This window comes from Maylandia zebra, linkage group LG5, assembly GCF_041146795.1.
Source record: "Maylandia zebra isolate NMK-2024a linkage group LG5, Mzebra_GT3a, whole genome shotgun sequence".
Taxonomy (NCBI): domain Eukaryota; kingdom Metazoa; phylum Chordata; class Actinopteri; order Cichliformes; family Cichlidae; genus Maylandia; species Maylandia zebra.
The window spans coordinates 34,347,960-34,360,771 of record NC_135171.1 but is presented as its reverse complement, the minus strand read 5'-3'; the positions used below and the strand labels follow the sequence as shown (position 1 = coordinate 34,360,771).

Sequence of the window (12,812 nt, the reverse complement as noted above, 5' to 3'; positions counted from 1 at the left end):
TTTTGTAAGGCGATGTGTTAACAGCTTAAGCTGCCCCATTATAGACAAAAATAATTTACTGCAGATTTAAGGGGCAACTCAGGGGGCATTTACGCCTTCTGCTTGGCTTGGGGCATTTCTGCATGGCGTTTGTATGTCCTCCCTGTGATGTGTGGGTTTCCTTCAGTTCTTCCAGTTTCGTCCCACACTCCAAAAACAAGGGTTTGCTCCAGGTACCCCAGTTTTTCCCACAGTCCCATGAGGCTTGTTTGGTTAACTGGTAATTCTAAATTGCCTAGAGGCGTGAATGCACGTCTGTTATTCTGTGTTAGCCCTGTGACGGACTAGCGACCTGTCCAGAGCGTAATCCACATTGGCCTTCCCATGACCCTGAAGTGGATACGTTTTTAAAAGATGGATGGATGGATGGATGATGTAAGAATTTAACGCTTTTAAAGCTTAAAAAAACAAAACAAACAAAAAAAACACACATTCTAAATAATAAATGATGGATTCACAACTTCAAACATAACAGAGAGAAAAATGCACCATGAACAACCTGAAAGCTGATCATCTGAGAAGAGGGTTCGAGAAAACAAATGGGTTAGGATATTGTCTACATGCAGAGTATGCAGGTTAGTGCAGAATGATCATAGTGGACTCTAGCCTCTATTGCCTCACCCACATTCAGAGGTGGAAAGAAAACTAAACGAGCTATGTTGGCAAATTTTACTCAGGCCATTCTAGCTCAACTGAAATAAGAGCGCCTATCTATCTATGTATCGATACATATCTCTATGCGTCTATGTATCTATCTACCACGTAAAGAGCATTCAATGAGGTGAAGAAGAGCAATGAAGTATCCTTTCTGAATAGTTTGTATGTTACCAAAGCTTCTTTTTCTATTATTTTATTATGCGGGTGCAGTACAGGAGAAGCACTGATATCAGCAAACATTACACAACCATCCATGAATAGCAGGAAAAGAAATCACAGATGATGGTTGGGGAAAATAGGAGGTAGAAACTCGTAACATCAGCACTGTCACAGCACTCATTCTCAGCCAAGGCTCTCATATCTGGTGTCGTTGTCATTGTCACTCCTTGAATGAGAAAAAGAAGGAAAAAAGAAGCTTGACACAAAAGTCAGCAGCTCTCTTTTGCAGCAGCGGTAATTTCATGTCAAGAAAAGAATGCATTCAGGTGCAGTCTGTTCATATGCATTATATTGGAACTGCACATGTGAGGAACAGCAGGAGGCAAATGAGGACGGGAGGTCGTTTGGATAATCGTGGAGGGACGCCAATGGGAGCTAAAGGCAGCTACGGGTGGGATGGAGCTAAGACTAAGGGAAATACTGGGACACTTCTGTCTTTGTTTTGTGGATTTACTTGGTAAGGTGTGATTGTTGAACAACTCACTGCTGACCTATTTATTTCCTAAACTGCTGACCTAATAATAATAAAGCCAGTGACTTCATTTTCCATTCTTGTTTAAGTTAAAACTAAAAGTAAGTTAAAAAATTTATTTTTTTTTTAACTCAATTAAAATCTGAACACATTCTGAAACAAGAAAATGCACACAAAGGGGGTGAAAGGCTTAAGATCTGAAGAACTATGATTTGGCCATGTCAAAAATAGGTGTATCTTTAATTTCAGCAACAATGCTACTACTTACCGTATGATAATTTCCTTATTTGTAAAATATTGTCAGGTAGTGGTGTTGATTGTATTTTGGGTCCCTAAAAATCTGGCTTCAAATATTTGGTATTTCTCTGTAACATTAAATGAAGGTTTAGAGGGGGGAAACAGTCTGTATTTCTATTATATGTCCACCTACTTCATCTGCTCCAGCTACAGCTTTTGCTTTACACACTGTTTCTCTACAGGCTTTGTTTCAAAGAATGGCTTTTGATGACAGCCACAGAAGAAGAGTTACAATGCTACAGTCATTTCCAGAAAATATAGACCTGCAGGTGCAAGGATACAACAAGCTCTCCAACAACTTCTCGAACATGTGATTGTACCTGTGATCTTAGCTCTCCTTTACTCCAAATGCACTATTTTTCCACCACTGCCTTTTGGTCTGTCGAGGCCACTTATGGAGGAACTAAAAGTGAAAGTGAAGAAGTGACACCTTTCCTCTTCTGTGATGTAGGTCCAGTGTTCCCTGTATGACTGTTGAACACTCTTGCACGAAGGAGCTACTCCTGTTTTTTTGGCAGACACAAAATCTCACATGGTTTTCCAACCAACACTGGAAAAAGGGTTTCAAATGTAAAAAAAAAAAAAATCCTAATTTTGGCTACTTATGCACACAGCAAATAATAAAATGGGTCCAAAAACTGTTTATTTTTAGTTTAACTTCGGTGGATGGGTGCTTTTGTTATCAGTATCAAGTCTTATTTCGTCCATCTATCATTTATTTATTTATTTATGACCAGAGATGGGCAGTAACGCGTTACTTGTAACGCGTTACTGTAATCTGATTACTTTTTTCAAGTAACGAGTAAAGTAAGGGATTACTATTGCAAAATCGGTAATTAGATTACCGTTACTTTCCCGTAGGAACGCTGCGTTACTGCGTTACTAAAACCGTGATTTTTTTTGCGAGAATGTCTCATGACAGTGACGTAAGCAAGTGCGACGTTGGTGACAGCAGCTGTGTGCAGATCAACAATGGATAATATGTGCGGGAGAGAGTATGAGCGTGCAGCGTTTAAAGTGTGGAAGTACTGACCTTACTTTGAGTTTGATTCCATAAAAAGTGACAAAAACATTAGCGTCCATCGTGCGTGGGAAGAAAACTTCTTTTTACAGCGAAAAAAACCCCTAAACTTCCGAGCAAGCACCGAGTAGCTACGACGTGATGGGAAATTCACAGAGACACTCGCGCGGATTCTTCAACTGACCGCAGCACACCTGCACCAGGGTAACCCTCCGCCTACCCTGCTCCTGCTTTACAGGTGAAAATAGAGCAAAAGGACCGCTGAGTCTTTGACTTTATTTATTTTCTGCTGTGTTTTACTTGCATCTGTTTGAAAGAGTGAGTGAAAACACAAAAAATATTTTATTTTATGTGCTGGAATGTGTAGAAAATAGGTTTAAATGTTAAACTAATTTATTCAAGTCAGAGAATGTTGCATATAATTAAATGTTTTGCTTGATGCATAAAGTTAAAAGATTAAAACTGATAAAACAAGTTTTAAAAAGAGACTTTTCCATTTGATTACATTTTGTATGATGGATTATGTAGAAAAAGTAGAATTGGGCTGAAAGATCTATCACTTTATCACCTCTTCAGGTTGTAAATCGTGTTTTAAAAAAGTAACTAAGTAACTAAGTAATTAATTACTTTTGAAAATAAGTAATCAGTAAAGTAACGGGATTACTTTTTTGGGGGAGTAATCAGTAATTAGTTACTGATTACTTTTTTCAAGTAACTTGACCAACACTGTTTATGACTGGCATGATCATATCTAGATTAATGTGCAATATGAGATAAAGTAAAAAAAATTGATCGAACAAAAGGACTCCAGCATGTAGGAAACATTAAATGGGCTTGAGGAAAGGTGAATGTAACTCGATGACAGATTTGCAGGCAGGAGGCAAGATGCTCTCGAACCCTAGTGTAAGATAATGTGCATAATCCACTGCAGGGATGTTAAGTGCACTCATTTCACACTCCATTTCACACAACGCTGCCCTAGGAAGAATCTGTGTGTATGATGACTCAGGAAATACACAACATCACTCTTCTGCATCTTTCTCGTGTTGTTTCTCTCCATTGTTAATAATCTGGAGTCAAATCACTTTTCCACGCTATTGTAGAATAAATTATGTGTCAGGAATGTAATAAGTACCAAAGCCATGTTATGCATGAAATACACACGAGTTAATGGAAGCCAGCGTTTCCTCAAAAATTACTTCAAAAGATGCATTATGGACATTAAAACGGTCTAATTTCCACCTGTGGCTTTATTCAGAATTTACAATCTAACAGACAATTGAAATGGTACCACCTAAAGGGAAAACAGTGTCTGTTCATATATATATATATGATAGCCTGTTATGAGGATAAACATTTCATTTCCATCCATCAGCCCTAAGTGTGGGGAATCTCCATCACTGCTGTCAGAAGTCCATTAAAATAGCTTGCTCATCATACCTTAAATATGATATGAAATTAATCCATTAATTAATAGTGTGTACAAAATGAAACATTTTAGCACACTATAAATGTATAATGCATGTAAAAAAAAACTGTCCTTTGAGAGATAAAATTGAGTCCACTAATTGCAGGAAGTTTAAGTGAAAAGCTGACAAATTCTCAACTATGAGAATGGCCGTAGTGTTTCTTAATGCACTGAGAGAAAATATTCAATATTCTGAGTATCTATGAAAGCATGCTTACATAATGTGAATGCAACACGAGGGCATAAATCAGTGCAGGGATTTTTAACTTGGCTGTTTTAGTTCACACACAGATCCATATATTTAGTCATCTGTTTCATTTCACATTAAACGACCTACTATTTATTTCACATATAAAATGCTGTGTTTGTACTGTAGCCAAGTTTCCCATATCCCTCCAATCTTTACTATGGAATTGTTTGGAAAACCTCCCTGGTGAGCAGATGGTGCCTGCCGGGAGGAGAATAAAGCTAAAACCTGGGCTCTATACACTGCACACACATTTCCCCATTTCCAGGCAAGCTTTTGTAAAAGGGAACAACAGAGGTCTAGTGGGAATTTAACCATGGGTCTGTTTTGGAAAACACGTTTGTTTATTGGAGCCTTTCTCTATGCAGCAGCTACAGTAAACACCGTGGATACTGGAGACTGGAGAAGAGCATCAAGCCCCCACTTGCTGAAATGATTTCAATCACTTTGATCTTCATGGTTTCCATCATGAATGTGATGTGTTCATTATTTGACCCCTTTGTCAATGGAACAAAAAGACAGAGAAGCATTTGAATTTACTGGGAAAGCTTATCTACGTATGCTGGTGAATTCTGTATTATTAAGCAGAGAATGAGGCAATGCTACAGTATGTTCTTATGGCTGCTTACGCTCTCGTCCACACTGTATTGAAGAGAACTTAGCAGCAGGCAAACCAGGGGTCTTACGCTGAGTCTGCACTTGCTAAACTAACTCAGAGGACATGATAAGCCAGGCAAAGCTTGGAAAAGTAAATCTGAGGCTGTTTGAATAAGCCCTGCACCTCTCTGTCAGCTGCAATCAGCGCACAGAGTATTCGTCCCAATCTCTCTGTGGGGGAGATTTCTTAAGCACGCTTTGTTGCTAGATCCAGGTAGGCTATCAGTCACTGCAGTAGTGAAGAACATGCCAACAAGAATAACCCCAACATAAAACATAAAATCCATCTCATGGGACCTCAGAGGCTGGACGAGAACAAATTAAAAAATCTCTCTTTTGCTGAGTCACTCTCTTTAGATAATTACCCACTGATATGAAGAATATTTCCCCACTTGGCTGTAAGTTCAGAGGGAATGCAGACAATGGCATATTTGGCCGTAATCATAGCAGCCCCCCACCATCAATTGAAGCTAAGAGAGTAAGATAGCACAGAGCTAATCTTTGGCTCAACAAAAAGGCCCGAGGGGGCAGCACAAAATGGAAGCAGTATTAAAAAAATTTGCTCCTGGCATGAACCTTCACTGCCTCTCCAAGCCCTTTATTAAAAGGCCAACAACAGACAAAAACTGTGCAGGTAAATCAAGCTTAATATGCATCCCTAATAACCAGGAAAGAAAGCCTTAAAGTGCAGTCCATGCATGCCTAAATAATCTATTAAAGTTTGCTCTGGGGTATAGTACAGCAGCAGTCTCACATCAGCTGGTCTACTACTGTCTCCACTCTCCCTTCCACTGCCAGGAGGCTGCACATCTGCACAGCACAGTGACTGACAGTCGATGGTTCACACACCGTTTACCCCACCCCCGACACACTCTCACAAAACACCACCCAGCCGGGGTGCTCCCCTGCGTGACTCAACTTGTTTCAGGGCTGAGAGGGAGACACTGGGGGAGAGGTGGGGATGAGACAAATGTGGGGGAGCTGGGAACGATGAAGCGGTTGTTTGCATGCTGCTGTGTTGCTGCCTTTCAGAGTTAAACTGGGTTTTGCTTGAATTGAAGAGAGGATTTATCCATGGTTTCGGTCTAATCTGCGCTTTCAAAGCTGCAACTATATTTATATTAAAACCCCGCAGCTCCAGTAGTTTCGATATTGAGTCATTCTTTTATCATATTTTTGCGAGACTTCAGGCGCCTCTGCAGCGCAGCGAGATACAGGGCTCCACACAAAACGCTGCGCCTTAACGCGTAAAAACAATCAATGCACTTACAGTCCAGGGCGTTGCACTCCTTTTTACAGCCAGCACATATATTTCCTTTTCTAAACTACAACCGTGTGAATCATCAATTGAAGTATTATACAGCTCTGAAATGTACATGACAAATGTTTTGTGTGCACCCCCAGATATCTATCATGGGTCCTCGTTGCCAGCGCTCTGCGTTCACACTACTTAGTATCAAGTAATTTTAAGTCACGACGTTAACAAACATTTGATTGTCATACATGGCCCATTTTGCGGCTCGGGCGGCTATTCTTACCCCTTTCTCCTGTCCACGAAGAAGCCTTTCATAAGAAGTGACCCATATCCGCGGCAAAATCGCATCTTGTTGGGCGCATCAATTTGTAGAGAGATTTCCCGAGCTTCAAAAAAAGCGTCTAAACATTCTTTCTGAATAGTATCCAGCGGGAATGTACACTCGTTTGGAGGCTCCGTCAATCTCCCCAAATCATTTCGAGCGCTGTCCTCGGAAAAGTGGCGCTGAAAGTCTCAAGTCCTAACTTTAGGCTGTGTGCGAAGGGAAAATAAAAGACACGTCCAGTAGAGCTACTCACTAATACAGCTCCTGCGAAAAGCGGATCTGATTTTACGGGATAAAAGAGCGGAGAAGCGCATATCCCACACCCGAGGCGAGAGCACTTTCTCATTGACAGAGGGAAGACTACATGCGCCCCTTGCACTGGATGTGAATGATGTTAAATGCATCGCAGCACACCGCCTTTATCAGGAAAGAAATGCACCATCAGTGAACGACGGGGGAAAAAGGTGTGAATGTCTGATTAAAGCATATAAAGCTACCAGCGCTTTGGCTGGAGTGTGACATACAGGCTGTGCATCAATTTGTTTAATTTTAACGTCCATTTGGCCGCCTGCTGCTTCACCCCTCAGCACACCCAGACCTCAGTGTCGAGGATTGTGTTTATCTTCGTCTATATAGTGAGCAACAAGAAACACAGAAAACCACCCTGTCTACCCCCTACTGCCAGTCAAATCTGATTTAGTTGATATTTTTGTTTGTTTGCTTGTTTGTTTGTTTGTTTTTAATAAAATATCTCAGCATTGAAGTTGTAAGGCTCATTTCATGCGTACCAAATCCTTTTGGACTAATTAAACAAGTCACAACAATTCTGTTTTATCCGACTGATATTTTTCTGTCAGATATAATGAATTCCTGTGACTGTGAGATCGCTTGCAATCAATGCAATTTTCACGGTGACAGCAGCAGAGATGGTATAAATGATTCAAATGTGACGCTTTTGGGTCGGCTCGCACGTTACAGGTGCTGTTGCGCAGCCTATGCAGTATGTTGAATCTCAAAGGTTTGGGATGCTGTGCGTAGACCATGACGAAGATATCAAGTCCAATCACCGAGTGAGAAAACTCAATCTAGATACTGGGTGTGTGTTGTGTGTCCGTGTGCGTGTTTCCCTGACTGACAGCAGCCACGCTCTGCAGCACATTTATGAAATTATGTCCAAGGGCATGCCAATATATGTCCCAGATTATCCAGCAAAAATGCGAGAAATTAGTTTTAAACTAGGCATGGGATGTTATTATTTGAGACTTGAATGCGATTGATGCACCCATTTTTTGGCTATTAACCTTCAAACGTCTAACGTGTGCTGTGAAGTGACAAAGGACTTCCTCATCGATCAGTTCAACGGTGGCATCGGTGCATCTTGCAGTCCTGATTGATTAATTTTCCAAGATGTCCAATAGGAGGCTCCCGGTGATTATTTGGCCTTTGCCTCGAGTATATGCGCAGCTGCTCTTTCTGCCTCCCTGATCACAGGGCAGGGGGGGTGGAGGCTTTCACAGGTCTGAGTGGGTCACACCTGTGGAGTGTTGGACGTACTCCACCACATCAAGGGAAGGTGGAAGGGATTGTGCCTGAGAGAGAGAGAGAGAGAGAGAGAGAGAGAGAGAGAGACTTGGAGGCTGAGGCAGTGGGGTTCCTTGGTGGTGGTGGTGGTGGTGGTATGTGTGTGTGTGTGTCATGTCTCTCAGGGCCTTGGAGGCAGCTTAGCCTCTGAATATTCATCCACACCTCTGCTGGAGCAAATTCCAGCTACATGCCTAGACTGAGTGAAAGTCTTGTGAGCTGTAGTGGGACCTTGTAAGTCATGCAAAAAATAAGAAAAGAAAAAAAATCACAGATCTAACTTGTGCACATTATTGAACAGAGTGTTTTACATCTTTTTATTACTCCACAAAGCATTGACTCCCTTCCATCTGTCAGCTCCTCAAACCGGTGTTCTATTTCTGTTTAGCATAGTTGGCATAATAAGTGAATTATTTAGCTGTGGAGAATGGCTACAAAAGTTATTTCCACCAGGAGACCCATTTCTGCTTTGCTTTCTGCTGCAGTAGACCGGGTCTTGTCGAACGTGCTTGCTCTGAGGATAACATGTTATGGAACTGAGTCCTCCCCATCCCTCTGCGCAAGACAACTCTGGAGAATTACTTGTTTCAATTAGCTATGGGGCGGAGAGAATTTAAGCCATGTTAATTCCAGTCACTAGTGAAAATCCCAGTCAAAGAGACTAGCCACTCAAGCATAATCGCCTTCCCCCAGACATCTCTCATTTCATGGATCCATTAGGGAAATTAATCAAAATGTAAATTGTGAGGTCACAAGATTTCACTTTATTGACGGTGTTCAGTAAAGGCCAAAACTTCACTACTTGATTTAGAGGAATCCTCTTCTTATGACAACTCCGAGCTGGTTTGGCTTTTGTCCATTCACTCATTCAGTGATCTAGATAATTTGGCTTTAAATAGCTTTTTTTTTCTTCTTAACAAAAGCTGGATTAATCTCAGTGAGGATGAGCTGCCTTAAAAGTTTTCAAAGACAAATGATGATGTGTGGAAGAATAAGGAGGAGGAGATGACACAGATGCTCCCCATTCAAATAAATGATCTAATTGTTGGAACAGAATCTGATGTTTGTGTCACATCTTTTCATCATCGAATATTGAACTCTGAGGACATACAGACTGTTCGCTAACATCTGATTATCTAAAATTGAGACTGTCTGACACGCCCACAAGTGGCAAGACAAAGGAATGAGTCAGTTTGTCACTCTTGTTTAAAGCAATATTTTGCAACGAAATGGTGAAACAGGCCAGCCGGGGCAGACAGACAAGCCATATGCTTTATGTGAGTGAAATATTTTTGTCGTGTTGCTGGCTGGCTTACAGTTGTCGCAGCTGTAACCTTTGAACTCCAAGAGCCTTTTTTATATAAGAGACTGGCTGCAGTCCAAATTGGCCGAGGATGTGCACACAGAAAAACAGATTTGATCTGTAGATTACCACGAAACACTTAGACAGCTGCATTAGATTACTGCATGTATAGAGATGCCTTGTGAGTAATAGAAAATACAGTTAATAAGAGTGTTTTAGCATAGATCGAGAAACAGTGGCCAAAAATACCAAAGCCATCAAAGCTATAAAAATACAGAGCAGTGCTGTCTGTAGGTTTAGTGATGTTGCTTTCTCTGTCTTTTGGTGACTCTTTAGCTCTTTATTAAAGTAAATTATCATACATCAAATAATTAATTGAGAACTTATTTAGCAATTAATGTTTAGTATTAAATGCTGATAATATTCATATTAGTTTTCAAATGAAAGTGATTTAACCTTATATTATGATACTATACACATGAGCTCATCTCTCTTGGCTGTTAAATAAATTAGGTATTGAATATCACTGGATATATGAGCTTGGGCTTTCTGTAACTGGCATAATAGCAGCCCCTGGTGGTTATGTCATTTAACATGCACTCAAACCTCAACTCAAAAAAGAGTGGTTTACCATAATTTGGATATAATATTGAAGTGAGACATATACACTCTTTTCCATCAGACATCAGTCAAATTAGATAACTATAGCTCAGTCAGGCCTTTTATTAAATGGATCATAGCAGAAGAGAAGCTGAACAAATAGTGATATGTATTTAATATTTAGATTTTTAGACACTTTTCCAGATAGTCCTTTTTTTTCTTTTCTTTTTTTTTGCTGAGCATTCAATTAAAGAAAACTAAAGCGCAATATCTGATGGGCTGTGATATAAGTAATGATTTTATATGTTACCAACCTTTTCAGCAATGATTCTTTGCAGACAGAGGACAATGCTACTTTAAGCCCAGAAAAACACAACCCAGTAAATTGGTTCTCCTGTGTGTGAAGCCGAGCACAATCTATTCTGGCCTTGGGCAAGACAACACAATCTCCTGCTTGTTTGGTCATTAACGTGCATATTTACCAGATGAAAAAAAAGGTACTTGAAAGGTTAATGTTGCCAATTGGAGTCTTCGATTAAACAGACCTCAGCAGCTACAGCCTTTGGTTGTATGGCATCTTCTGGGATTGCAATATTAAGAGATATAGCACTAAAGCTGAATTTCCCTGCTCATTTACTTTTGACACAGTTGAGCTTTGGTTCTGACTGCTGGGTCTACTGCTAGCACTAATGTAACAACTAGGCTGATGAGCTTTTACACTCATTCTTTGTTCTAAAAATAAAAATGTGGAGTGTTCTGGGTTGTAGCAACTGCCAGCATTCACACATAAATGTGCAAATGCATAATAAAAAGTTCCAGTGGTTTCAAACTGGCTAAATGTATATGTAAATGTATGCACTGAGACTTAATGTCTCAACTATTTAAAACTGTAGCTATATTTTAGTCAGTTTCTGGAAAAGACCTGTGGGTGAAAGAGACTAAGGACACAAAACAAGACACAAAAGGGTAAAAGTCAAAAGTACAGGTTGTACCAAACTAGGTAGACAAATAAAGTTAAAAGTGTGCCAGCCGAACACAGACAAGGACACGAACAATGTACCATGGAGACAGATTAGCAGAGTGGGAAGAGGTGACCAAAGAGGTGCAACAGGTGGCAGAACAGAAGATCAGGTGGAAGAGGTTGGTCTGATGAGAACAGATCGTGAGAAAACAGCTATGCTCAGTAAATGATTGAATCAGTCAAGAACTTCCACCCAAGTAAGTTCCACCCAGACATAAGCACATTGTGTTGAAAAAAGATGATATGCAGTAGATAATTTAAAAAACAAAACAAATGGATGGATGAATGAATGGAATTCTTATTTTAAAACATTGATTTGTTTTTAGACTATATGCGACTACTTAAAAAAATGCAGTCTCTCTTGTGGCTCTTTCATGCATAGTGGTCACTGCATTGGACAGCTTTTCAAAAGCTATTTTCTTGGGCATGAATGGTTTTGATGTGTCTGCATATCAGCCATTTCAGTTGGCAGTGTTTCACACACACACACACACACACACACACACACACACACACACACACACACACACACACACAGAGGTAGTCGCCTGGTGAGAAACAAAGTATACGTAAAAATGCAAGCATCCAAGACAGCCGACAGTGTCCTCTGTCTCGCAGCTGATCATGTGTCCATGGATGTCATGCATCACTAGTTATCATTCAACTAAAAACTGTGGATGCTATCAATTTTATTGTTGTGCAAACAAACAGCAAAATGTTCTCAGTTCTTTAGATTGTTCTGCAGTTTCTTTCTTTTAGCTATTTGTATGCAACATATGGTGTGTTTACAACAAAGTCATATTTGTACTAATTACTATTATGTGAAGAGCCTTTTAATTGACATCTTTTGAGATCAGGTGGACCCAAGTCACTGAAGCAAATAGTACAGTTCTTTGAAGATGTATGCACATGGAAAAGCAAGTACCAAAACAAAGGATGTCCCAATTGAAACTTTAAAGAAAAAAGAAGAATTATATTATATCATGTTATATATTATATTTTTCAGAATTACGGGCAATATATCCACTGTATGTATAATACAGACAAAGATGCTGATGAGTACAAAAGATTTACAGCATTTGCATTGCTGTAAATTGCTTTTTTTCCCCTTCCTAAAAGTTTATACTTTTTAATTAATTTTCAAAGTTGTCACAAAGTACAGGTTGTCAAAATAATTCTTAAAAAGCCTTTTTACCACATAACTGTAATAAGCAAATCAGCAAGTTTAGTTATATTAACTGAAACTGGAACAATACCTGTGAGAGTGAAGCTTAAGATCTGTATCAAAGTCTGCAAGGACCCAGATTTAATGTCCTACATAATTATACGGAGGTTTCACTGTAAGATCTGAGACTATAGCTGTTCAGGTGTTGGTATCTAATTTAGGTTAGCTACTGTGTTCTATAGTTTGTTTTTTCTTTTTTTAATACAGTGTGCTTTAATATGCCTTAACTCTGATTAGTTTTCATCATTATCAACTGAAAATTAATATCCTTGATTTGGAGTTCATCACTTGTTAGGTTTTGATTTTCAGTATGTGTCACTTTTAATTTAAGCACACATATGGTACCAGTGACACAACGTAGAAGATAAACATCAAAGTCATGTTTCCTTTCATGAAAATTCAAACAAAAAAAGATCTATATTTAG

At 39.6% G+C, this 12,812-nt stretch overlaps 1 protein-coding gene across 2 annotated transcripts in view; it reads right to left on the bottom strand.

Annotated features, from left to right (window-relative positions):
* The window catches only part of LOC101481524 (metabotropic glutamate receptor 4), a 210,718-nt gene extending 203,460 nt beyond the window's left edge, over positions 1–7,258 (bottom strand). The window contains exon 1 of one of the 2 annotated variants that reach the window (XR_013098692.1): positions 6,616–7,258. The gene's annotated coding sequence lies outside the window, so the exon portion shown is untranslated. The remainder of the gene's footprint in view (positions 1–6,615) is intronic. The other variant, XM_004547528.4, reaches the window with a different exon arrangement.
* Between the last annotated feature and the right edge of the window lie 5,554 nt (positions 7,259–12,812).